This window comes from Sycon ciliatum, chromosome 1, assembly GCF_964019385.1.
Source record: "Sycon ciliatum chromosome 1, ocSycCili1.1, whole genome shotgun sequence".
Lineage (NCBI taxonomy): Eukaryota > Metazoa > Porifera > Calcarea > Leucosolenida > Sycettidae > Sycon > Sycon ciliatum.
The window spans coordinates 6,962,500-6,974,781 of record NC_088643.1 but is presented as its reverse complement, the minus strand read 5'-3'; the positions used below and the strand labels follow the sequence as shown (position 1 = coordinate 6,974,781).

The following is a 12,282-nucleotide window of genomic DNA, read 5'->3' as shown; positions in this document are numbered from 1 at the left end:
CGTTCTATGTCATAGGAGTGAGTGCACACACATATATGTACATGTAGATTGCCTAATTTTGCATACGTAATAAAATTGTATATGTATACACACATGTGCGTGCACATATAGATAAACTCAACGGCATACACATGAGTGTGTGCCAGTAGGGCCACATGCCAATTATCGGATTAGTCTGTGAAAGTTGCACGGCACGACAAACTTTCGGACAGTCTAAAGATATGACACAATGAATGTGGAATACCCTCCAGTGTGTAAGACCATTTCATATCTATTTCGCAGCGTTTGTGATTTTCGGAGCGTCCCTGTTGATATTTGATGTCCTCACTTGGTTGATGACACAGTCACAAATTATCAAATTCACCTCCAATGCCATCCAATCTGCGTTCCGCGATACATGTACAGTGAACGGTGTTGAGGAAAGCCATGCAGCAATAAAACAGTCTAGACTCCCAAGCAGAGGATACAATTCTCGCAACAGCGTATTGAAGTACGAATTGTTCTAAACAATTTTCAAGACACAATTACAAAAATTGAAGTGCGTCTTGAAACGTGTTTGAAGTGCTTCGATGTATTTACCTTCGATCTCCCTGAATCGATCCATCCACAGCTACCTGACGAATTTGCTAGTCAGTGCGGGAGATGATCGAGCAAGTTATAATATTTGAAGGTCGCGAGATGTCAGTGGCACTGGCAGGAAATCTACACAAGCGTGTTCTGAAATAATTTTCTAATACTCAGGCATGATTCAAGAGCGGACTTTGATTTCTCCCTTCTTATGGTACGAGCACCAGTCGACATTGCATTCTTGGAAAATCTTCTGCGAGTGCTGCCTTCCCCTTTCAAAGAAAGAACGAGTGAAGAGGGACACTAGCAGCGCAGGTTCTAGCTAGGTCGCCAGAATTGCAGAAAAGCGAGAAGACGTTTCCTACAACGATTGATCGCACAAAAATCATCGCCACCGAAAAATTTACTGAAAATCTACACTTTTCAAACGATGCGCGCGCAGAGGGTGTGAGCCACCTTAAGAAAGTAGTTTGCCAAGTCGCCTGAGCCGCTGCAATGCCAAATTGTTGTGTTGTTGATTGTGCCAGTATCACATCATCCTCCTGGGGTTAGTTTTCTCAAATTCCCAAAGGATGGAGACCTGGCAAAGCGCCGAGATGTTGCAATGCGTCGTGAAAATTTCAAGCCTATTTTCGCAGCACGAGCTACATGTATGTTTGCTCGCTGCATTTATGATCCAGGCCAGAGGAACTTGAGAGCTGAGTTTTGACGAGTGCGCCGTCCAGGAAAGCCCTCATCAGTGTACCAGTGCCCTCCGAACCGTGAGCCTCCAGCAAAGCGAACTCAACAAGCTGCAACTGAGAAAGCAGGGCGAGATACGTCCCATCAGGATCAGAAGAGTACATCACCCCATCAACTCCGACTGCAGCTAGCTGATGAACGATATTACCCCAGTAACTTTGCGCATACCAGTACTCAAACTGTGCACATCTGTCATCAACTGGGACGCAAACAGACAGACCCCCAGCAAGTACGAAGGTTACAGAACTGTTTGCTTGCGATGTGCAGGCAGCATGCACGACGAACTGTCTCACCAATCCTGCCAAACTGAACCAGTGTAAGTTGATTGCGTGGATATGTCTCTATTTATAACAGCTACCCTACTTCTAGGCATGGTTGCATGAATACCATATCACTCAGAGCAGTTGTTAGAAGTCTGGACAGCCCAGGAATAGTGCAAGTAAAGTGAAACAAAAATTTATCACACTATGAGTTCCACGCTTGCGGGATCACCAGGCCAAAAAAATCTAATTTCAAACAAGGAATGGGTTCTGGTTATATGCGAAAGAAAAGTAAGTGAAGACCTATTGTGCAAGGAATACAGTGGGAACTACACATATTATACACATGCACTCACACCTTCACCCACATGCGCGCGCGCGCGTGTGCGTGCACACACACAAACACAACAACACACACACATACGCACCCACATACTCAAACTCACTCGCACGCACGCTAGCCTAAGGATAGTACATATGCTGTAGTAGTGGTATACTTAGTGAAATGACTATGTGTACATCTAATGACGCCGCCACTCCACGCCAGAAGACAACAAACATCTGCTGAAATTTTTTGCTCCCGTCTCTTATGGGCAACACAGGGAATGAAACGAACAATGCAATTGAGAACAAGAGTCGTCCTGTACGGTGAAGTTTCCATTTTCTCATACAGCAGTATATTGTCTAAGCAAGTGTGTTTTCTCCACATTCTTTTTGCCATGCAGGTATATCACAGTGTCATGCCAAACTACATTCTCAAACGCATTCGTTTCTCAATTCTGGGGATGATTGGACACGCACATCTCGCAGCTCTTGACGACGTCAATGTCAACCGTCGCCACAGCACAACCAAAAAGACCGCGATAGGAAGGTATAAAGTCCAGTTCTCAAAGCATAAAGAAGACTGTGGCCAAATAGAAAATTATACGACAGAAAGAGCTATGAGTATGTTGACAAGCTCATGTGTGAGGTGGTAGCGGTTGCAAATGGCAACCTCCATGTTCCTGCCTTGGAGAAGCGTGTTTCCCTGCCAAACTCCAGGTGGAAGCCTCCTGAGAAGGCTGAGGTGGTGCAGGATTTGGATATCTTTGCCTGATGGTATTCACAACGCAGGCTGGAAGACGACAACGAACGTGCTTGCCCAATTTGCCGTGTACATAGTGTGTACTGCCTGTGTGCCGCATAGCGTAGAGATCTACACAAACACAGAATGTCATATGGAATGTGTATGATGAGTGCTTGTACACATACCACATTGCTGTACCGTAATAATTATTATAGTCAAATACTCATTTACTCTACATATGCGCTGTATTGCACCTACCGGTACCTACCTGCACTTTCAGTGCGCGCGCCATACTAATTTAGTGTCCACTGGTACAAAGATGGAGGGTCTTGTAGAATTTACCATAATTGCTGATTTCAAATCGAATTCCAATGATCTGGGGGATGAATACTGATTAGGACGCGTTCGATTACCTACTAGTACAGAGATGTCTTGGTCAGAAAGTACAGATTTCTTACTCTCCTGCCAGAATTTGTGCATTATTTTGGTGTACGCTTTCTTGACCCCACGCTTGTACGTTGCATGCCATGGTATACTAGAAAACGAGTTTATTGACAAAGTCTATCGCTTGAAACGATAAAGTATGGGTTCGGGTGTGATCAAATGCACCCATGGTGCTCATAAACTGTGTGCAGTGCTCTCTTCACCAACAGAACACTACCTACCATACTTTGTAGATCTTGTACCAATCCAAGGGAAAATGACAAAGACAAATGTGAGTCATGCATGAAAACTTGTGATAGCACGATAGTACAGAACAACGTTGTTCGTGCTATGCCTGACAACAATAAGTTACACACAAAACATTACGCGCATCGATCCTCATAAGATAAGTCAAGACATACTCGGAGCAAAGAGAAATTTGTTTGTGTCATGCATGAAACTTGTGATAACTACCAGTACAATGTCTTTCTTGTGCGACGCCTACTGTAGTGCGCCTGACAACAATAAATTTCCCCCAAAAAATAAGAATAAGTGTATCATGCTGATACGCGATCCTCACAAGACAAGTCAAGGCAAACTAATTGAGGCTTACCTAATGTCAGACTCTTCTGTCACTGGCATTGGCGGCTTCTGCATGTCGAGATAACCTCGAAGAGCAGTGATGGGCACAGCCTAATGCAAGGATACGATCTCGTAATCTGCGAGGTCCGCTACGCAAGAAACCTTGGGCCGTCTTGTCGACAGCGACGGCAGCATCCTACCAGCAAAATCATTCCCGCGGGCTGGGCATGGCTATACACTTTTGTCCACGCTCGCACCAGTCGGAGTCCCAAACGAATCGAGATTCTGGTGGCCAAGCTACTCGTCTTCTGTCGGACGCAGCTGCTGACGCATCTTCTTCCTCAACATTTGTTACACGCGATGGCAGCTCCTCAGCAGAGTATCTGGGCTCCCTGCCCCAACCATACGCGGCGGTGGGCTGTTGGTCGTCCTCACTGGCCTCAGCATCGCTGCCTTCATTGCTGGGGACAGAGGATTGTTCGGAATCGCCCATCTTCCCTTGAAATACCAACTAAAATAATAATTAGTGCTTGTTGTAGACTGGCGAAGAGAAACGACTATGCCACAATGACGTAGGCAGCCCGTGATGATGTAACCAAATGGCCGCATGACGTCAGGGCGCGGCCCCCGTTTTGCAATTTCAAAGTGAAATATCTCAAGAACGCTTCGTCGTAGAGGCTTCGGACCAAGACCATTCGACTCAGCGCCCGAAACTCTACAGGCTATCAAAGTTTCATTTTTTCGTGGAGTTCCCCTTTAACGAAACAGCCCTATATTTCTTCCATTTGTGTACCTCTTGCCTACTAGGCTCTTTAGGCACCGGCGGATTATGCCAGCATAACTATTGGCATAATTTGAGAGTTGAATCCTTTCGGAGGTAGGAGCATAACTACATGATTGTACCACAGTTCTAGTATGTAGGCTTTTTTTTTTTTCTTTTACTATTGACACAGCCCTACTGGAAAACAGGTGGAGAACAAAAAGAAACGAGGAAAAGGACAAAACATAGGGGATGTAGGGACGACGTGCTGATGTGCTGGGAGCAACTCAACCGACCAGAGGTCTCGGCGTCAGCGTTGCAACTAGGCATCGAAAAATGTGTGTGTGTGTGTGGGGGGGGGGGGGTTGCACAAGAACAACTGCAAACAAACAGAAGCTAGAGAATACCACAAAATAATAACTTGGTGCGAAATAATGAGAAGAAAATAATGACGCCCAAAAGCGCTAAATACGAAATTAAGAAAAAGGAAAACAATAAACCACATAGCGCTAAAGCTGCACCAAATAATAATTTAAATTATAACTAAGCCGGGTGGAAAACCAAGAAATCATAACAAACAAGACAAACTAAATAATAAATTAATAATAAAAAATTAAATAATAAAAGGTAAATGAAGCCCAATATCATCAGCATAGCCGAACCAAGGAACATGGCCCGTGCCACAGTCAAGAGTTCATCCGTAGAAGTCGGTAGCCATCAGCCAGTGTTGGTGCGTGAGATACTTATGGACATCTACTTTGAACGTGTGGAGCCGCTTCAAGCTGAGTGGAGCCCTTACAATTTCGCTTGGCAAGCTATTCCATACTGAGACTACAGAAAACGGGAAGGAGCGAGAAGCATAGGCAGGTGCTCTCCTGTCCAGGACTTGCTGCAGCTGCACATGGTGCTGCTGGCCAGGAGGGGGTTGACTCCGGGTGCGCCGAGCTTCTACATGGTTGGCTGGAGGGGGGATCATGGCGGTGAGCTGGGGTGGTCCTGGGATGCACTGGAGCTTGTACAGGTATACCAGCCCAGATACAATCCGGCGGTGGCACAGGCTTTGGAGAAGGGCACCAGGGCCAATAATGGCCATTGCACGTTTCTGTACACGGTCGAGTCGGGCGAGGTGGCTGGATGCAGCTCCCATCCACACAAGGGGAGCATACTCGAGGATGGGTCGCACAAATCCCTTGTACGCACAAAGCCGGCTATGGTAATCTAACACCCGGCAAGCCCGACGGAGAACACCCAGTCTCTGGCAGCCACGTGTCGCAATTGAGTGCAAGTGATCCCGGAATGACAGCTTGGCGTCAAATGTCACTCCAAGAAGCTTGATGGTGTTGGCTTCCGGAACCGCGATACCTCCGAACTTGATGGCAGGGACAGCAGGGTGTGTGGCTTTCGTAGTCATCAGCAGCTGTTGCGATTTAGAGGGCTCGAATCTGATGCGCCAGCGTTCTCCCCACTCTTCAAGACGCTTGAGGCTGGATTGCAAGGCGGCAGTCATGTCATTCATATTGTCCTGCGTGCGGATGAGGCTGTAGAGGGTTGTGTCGTCTGCAAAGGAACTTAGTCGCGTCTCGGGAGACAGGCACTGATCCAGGTCAGACACATACAAGAGGAAAAGTGTCGGGCCAAGGATACTGCCTTGGGGCACACCTGCTGTTATGGGCGCCGGGGAGGATGAGTCGCCGTGGACCAGGACTGATAGTTTGCGTTCAGGAGGTAATCCTGCAGCCAGTGCAGCAGGCAGCCACCAATGCCAACGTTCTTGGCTTTGAAAATCAGTCCAGAGTGTGATACCCGATCAAATGCTCCTGCTATGTCCACCGCCACCATGTGAGCATACCCTCCATCGCTGATAGTCTTGACCCACTCAGTGTGCAAAGCAGTGAGGATGTCGCACGTGCCTCTTCCTTGCCGAAAGCCATATTGACTGTCGGGCAGAATATTGAAACGCTCCAGATAATTCACGAGCTGCTTGTTTACTATACTCTCCATTACTTTTGACAGGATGGATAGTAGTGAGACTGGCCGGTAATTCTTGGGATCCGAGCGGGGGCTCTTCTTGAAGACTGGAACCACATGGGCCAGCTTCCATTTGGTAGGTTGAACACCGTGGCGAAAGCAGAGTGAGAACAGTTTGGTGACTGGTTCTGCAAGCTCACTGGAACACTGAGCTAGGACTCTTGCTGGAATATTGTCAGGTCCTGTTGCCTTCGATGTATTCAGCTTGGCTAGACGGCGGCGTACATCAGCAAGCCGGAAATGGATGCGGTCAAGACCATGGCGGTCCAAATGCTGCATTTCTGGCAGATCGTCTGGAGAGATGTCATCATCTGCAAGGCTACACTTCTGGGAGTAGTACCTGGCGAGGCAATTGGCCTTGGCTTGGCGAGTTGGATACTCTGTGCCGTCGGTGTCCTTCAGCAGAGGTATCTCAGAGGCACGTTCCATCCCAGCAGCTCTCTTCATGTTGGACCACCATTGCTTGTCGTTAAGTGAGCCTGAGCTGAGCTTAGCTTTGACACGAGCATCATGTGATGATTGGGCACGCAGCAAAATAGCAGCTGTTCGGGCCACTAGGTCGATGAATGAAGCTCGCAAATCTCCATCATCGGGGTGCTGACGCCACCGTTTCCATGCACGAGTCTTTGCTTGAACTACAGTGCTGCACTCAGGTGTCCACCAACAAGGGTCTGTCGTCCGTACTGTCAGGGTCTTAGATGGTATAAACGTGTCCATTCCATCCAGAATTACAGTTGTGAGTTGTTCACATGCAAGTTCGGGGACATCGCAGACGACAGCAGCCCAGTCAAAGCTGCGGAAATGTGCCCTCAGCCTGCCCCAGTTTGCTTGGCCATAACGCCATACTTTCCTACTTGTTGGCCGCTCCAGTACAGGAGTGATTTCCTGAAAGTTAGACAATACTACACAGTGGTCAGAGCGCCCGATGGGAGATGATACTGCTGTGTGGACAGTGCCAGGAAAGTCGGACAAGACGAGATCCAATGTGTTTGGCCCACGGGTTGGCTGGGTCACGTGCTGGACAAGACAGTGTTGCACTGATTTCTTCCAAGAACTCCCCTGCGATTGTCGTTCGAGAGCTGCCAAGCCAGGACGTGCTGTGAACATTAAAATCTCCAGCCAGAATCATGTGCTTACCATGCTGCCGCATGGTATCTATGTTTTGGTCTAAGTGCTCGAGTAGAGCCAGATCATTGTCAGCGCAGGAACCAGGGCGATAGGCTGCACCTATGACAGTTTTGCTGTTGCACTGGCCAACGGTGAGCCAGGCTGTTTCGAATTCAGCAGACTGGTACTGATCCAGATGCTGGTACGCGATGCCGGCTTTGATCCAGACTCCAATGCCACCTCCGTGTTCTGTTCGGTCTCGGCGAATCGGGCCACAGTATCCCGGGATCATAGATGCACTGTGAGAGCATTTATCCACTGTTAGTTTCGTCTCAGTCACTATGGCAACATCCGCACCTGAGAGCAACAGGGTGTGCTGAAACTCTCCGAATTTGGACAGCAGCCCGCCTGCATTGGTCAGGAGGAGCTTCATGATTGCTGGCCGTCTGCATTCAGTTGTTGTTGCTCGGCAGACTCTTGCTGCTGGTGGTCTTCGTCCAGTTTCTTGAGCAGTGGGCTGCCGGAGTCAGGTGAGTCCCCATGCCGCCGCTTGCGGTCGGGAGGCAATGGTGTCAGGTCGGAGCTGTGAGTGGCTGAGTCCTTGCCTGACTTCTTCGACAGCACAGACTGTCCATTTCCCTTTCCTGGCACTGGCCCATGACGTTTTTCATGGAATGTCCACTCCCTCGCATACAGTGGTCTAGGCCAAAAGTTTACAGAGGTGACTGTGGGGAGGGCATCAGCATCAACAGTTACTCTTCCTGTCATCATTCCCTTCTTGTTTTCACGGACACTGCAATCATGAACTGCAACTGTCTGGTGTACTGCGGTGGAGCGTGTTGTGATGAACTCGCTTAGCCGTTGGTCATTGCACTGGGAACTAAGATTGCCAATAAAGACAACTACTCGCTTCTTGCGGTGAGGCTCTTGAGCCACCAACTGCCAAGAATCATCCTGGATGGCCTCCAAGTCCAATGCAGGGGTTGCGTTGGGCACAGGCTTGGCTGGCATGTGTCCGGATCGACATCCTCCATGCTGCTGAAAGTCATCTGCGTCCGAGCACTCCGTGCCTGAGGGCCCACTGTCCTCGATCACTTTAGGCTGCACTATTGTGTACAATGCACCTGATCAGTGCTGGTGGTCTGCATGGTAAAGGGTTCGGAGGTCATGCAGATAGTGTTTTCAATGAAAAGCAGGGTAGAAATCATGGCAATACATTATTGTATGCTCGAACTCGTCTTCTTCAAAGTTCTTTCTCAAACTGATACAGTACATGTAGCAGAAGATGCGAGTGAATAAGCCTTTATCAGGTATCCCGGGGCGGACGAGATAGTGATGGGTAGTCCGCAAAACTCTGCGTATATGTACATTATGCATGATACGAAGGCATGACCTCTGGATTTTAGCAGCCATGATTGCAGGCTATGGATATTGCTCTATGATAATTTAAAAAAATGAGGTATAGCTGATGTTCGATCATGATGGAAAGAGAGGTGGAGGTACGGGAGAGATGAGCTGATTATTCGCAGGGTGAGGTTGACATCGGTTGGACGAGAATGACGATTTAATTACTAAGGCAGTTGAACGTCATAAATTTCCAACGTAACACAAACTAATTTGGCATTGGAAAAATCGTTTAAAAAAAGAAGTCAACCTATGACTACTCAGAATAGAAGAAGTTTTTTTTTCTCTTTTCAATGTTGATCTCTAGCATGCATGGACACCTTGGTAAGGGGATACTCTTGCATTTTGTTGTACTTATGGCCACTTGCAAGTATGAAAACGCACAATTTTCCGAACTTTGAGGCTCCATAAGTACAACAAAGTGAGCATGTATCGCCGCGTGACAAAGCATAATATAAAGATTTTGCGAGCATAATGCGAGTATCCATGAAAGCACAATTCCATTATTTCGCGAGCATAATCCGCGGGAGCCTACTGGCCATTACGGGCATTTGAGCATTGTTGCAGGTTAAGGCGCGCTGCCTTTGTGTATGTAAGAAGGCATCATGAGCTGCCTGTTTGTGATACGACTAATACCAGCAGCTGACAAGAACAACCCCAGCTCCTCTGAGTCTGAAGAGTTGCCTTTTCCTGCTGGTGCTGAAATATCAGACGACAACGAAAGCTTATCCGAGCTTGAGAACCAGCAGCCGTCAAACTTGCCCTGCGACTCCGACAGGGAGGCCAAGAAGGCAGACAGCGATGCATGTACAGCCCCAGGCCCACAGCTGGGAGGCCATAGCGACGATGATCTTGATTCTGGTGGGTGGGAAGTCAACAGGTCCAAGCGTTCACGCCCTAGCGTCACACTTGACCGGGACCAGAGTGCCACCGCTACTGGATCCAAGCAACGGAAAAAACGGAAGCGAAAATCTCCTGGGAGTGGCCAACATGTCCTGCAGTAAGTGACTTGCGAAACTTACCGCTTTGATGCACATTTACCTCTCATTTTTGCACCCATGCCTAGTTCTGCCATTCATCATAGTACACAATCTTTTCTCCCCCACAATGCCACGCAATCAAATCATATTTCATACGATTGCTCTTTCAGCGGGACTAGTAATTTCAATTTCCTGAGCTTCAACGCTCGCAGCTTGTTCAACAAAATGGACGAGATTCCGCAGATAGCCATAGAACAGAGACCCAGTCTTATCGCCATATGTGAAACTTGGGCAAACCCCCTAGAGCCAGACTCCCTTTATAGGCATGATCAGCAGCACTTTAGAGGCGGAGGAGTCGCCATGTACATGTATGTTCACTCATCCATCCCACACAAACACAAAACAAACATCACGATGAACAACTTCGAATCACTCTGGCTCGAACTTATTATTTTATTATTCTTTATTTCATCAACCCCCGCAGTATTGTCAATGGAAATCTTTTTCGCAAACAACAGCACCAGAGGGCTTGGCCGGCCACGCGTCACTCTTCCCAGCATGCTGCATCAAGATCTGCAGAAAGCCGGGCAGGGTAGACTCCTGACTCTGGGAGATCTCCATTCGCTCCGGGCAACAGCTGCCTGTCGTAAGAGCTGGAAGGCTGTGTGCGAGGCAATATGTTCAGCCAACTAGTTACAAACCAATGTACTTGTAATCCCACATTAGCCCGACAGTGCAACGTCAAATCAACTGGATATATCTCCTTCATTTGCTCATCTCCCTATGTTTCTCTCTCTCTCTTTCTCTCTCTCTTTCTCTCTCTCTTTCTCTCTCTCTTTCTCTCTCTCTTTCTCTCTCTCTTTCTCTCTCTCTTTCTCTCTCTCTTGTTCTCTAAAAGCCAATCACAACAACCAAAATAATGTGTAACTCAATATCAACTGGAAATATAATATCATCACACATCCAAACACTATCTTATATTACCCGAATACCATAATACCATTATGATTATCAACTCCCTCAGTATTTAAACTGTAGCAATAGAATTACACCATCTATCACAATATCAACATGCAATAACTATCATAACGTATCGCATGCGATATCCATACGTATCCTGTTTTTTTTCCGTCCCTCATGTTGTTTTCTGCCTTGACATCAGCATGATAGCATCTTCCATATTTGATTTCTGTTTACCACCACTCAGCATAAGCGAAATCATCAATCATTTGATTGACGATGACGCGAAAATGCAAATAATAATAAAAATATGTAAATGGGCGTCGAGGCGACAATAGTTTTAGAATTGCGATCAACAGAACGAGCTGAACCGACATTTCACAAAGGCTTTTATTGTATTCAAAAAAAAACGAGTGGATACGAAGGCAGTGAAGAACATGGAAGAAAGAAAAATGTGATATGGAGAAAATGATGAACAACAAATCGTACTTCGAACTAGTTTTCGCACAACACTCCTCAGGAAGCTACGTTGTACTAATGAAAAACAATCCAGAAAGATACTACTGTAATAAAGAGAAATGGATTGAGAAGAAACAACACCTATGAAAATGATAATCCTAGCACTAAGGTAATAACACCATGGCCATGGTGTCATATCTTGTGTCACAGTATACTAGTAGTCTTTACAAGTTCGTTAAGTGCTTTCGCAGTTTTTCCTGTTATTATCTTAGTGCTAGGATTATCATTTTCATAGGTGTTGTTTCTTCTCACTCCATTTCTCTTTATTACAGTAGTATCTTTCTGGATTGTTTTTCATTAGTACAACGTAGCTTCCTGAGGAGTGTTGTGCGAAAACTGGTTCGAAGTACGATTTGTTGTTCATCATTTTCTCCATATCACATTTTTTCTTTCTTCCATGTTCTTCACTGCCTTCGTATCCACTCGTTTTTTTAATACAATAAAAGCCTTTGTGAAATGTCGGTTCAGCTCGTTCTGTTGATCGCAATTCTAAAATAATAATAATATTCCTTATTTCCACGATGGCCCATGGCCAATAAGGAAGATAATATGATTCAAATCAGTCCAGAATCATATAAAATCAGTCTAGCAATTGCGCAAGTAAGGAAACCAACACATTGCAGGGGGACTGTGGGGTTACGATGGGGTACAGTGTGAGCTACTACAGGAGCATATGGATGATAGAATGAGGATAGACGCCATTGATTTAAACGCATGCTTGCTATTTGTTTCACGCAGGTCGGGGGGTAGTTGGTTGAAATTGTGAAGTGACAGGTTGATGGGTGAGTTGGTGTGTCGGTATGTGTGTGATGTTCTCAATGTGTATGTTCTCACGAACTTGACCTACCGAATGTATCACTTACAGTTGGATGCTCCTACCGTCCT

General features: G+C 46.7%; 1 long non-coding RNA gene across 1 annotated transcript; it reads right to left on the bottom strand.

Moving 5' to 3' along the window:
• Positions 1-2,434: 2,434 nt before the first annotated feature.
• Positions 2,435-4,150, bottom strand: LOC135811603 (uncharacterized). The gene is made up of 2 exons (XR_010552666.1): positions 3,671-4,150; positions 2,435-2,763 (listed from the first exon to the last, which is right to left on the bottom strand). It is a non-coding gene; the product is annotated as an uncharacterized LOC135811603 (long non-coding RNA).
• Positions 4,151-12,282: the final 8,132 nt, after the last annotated feature.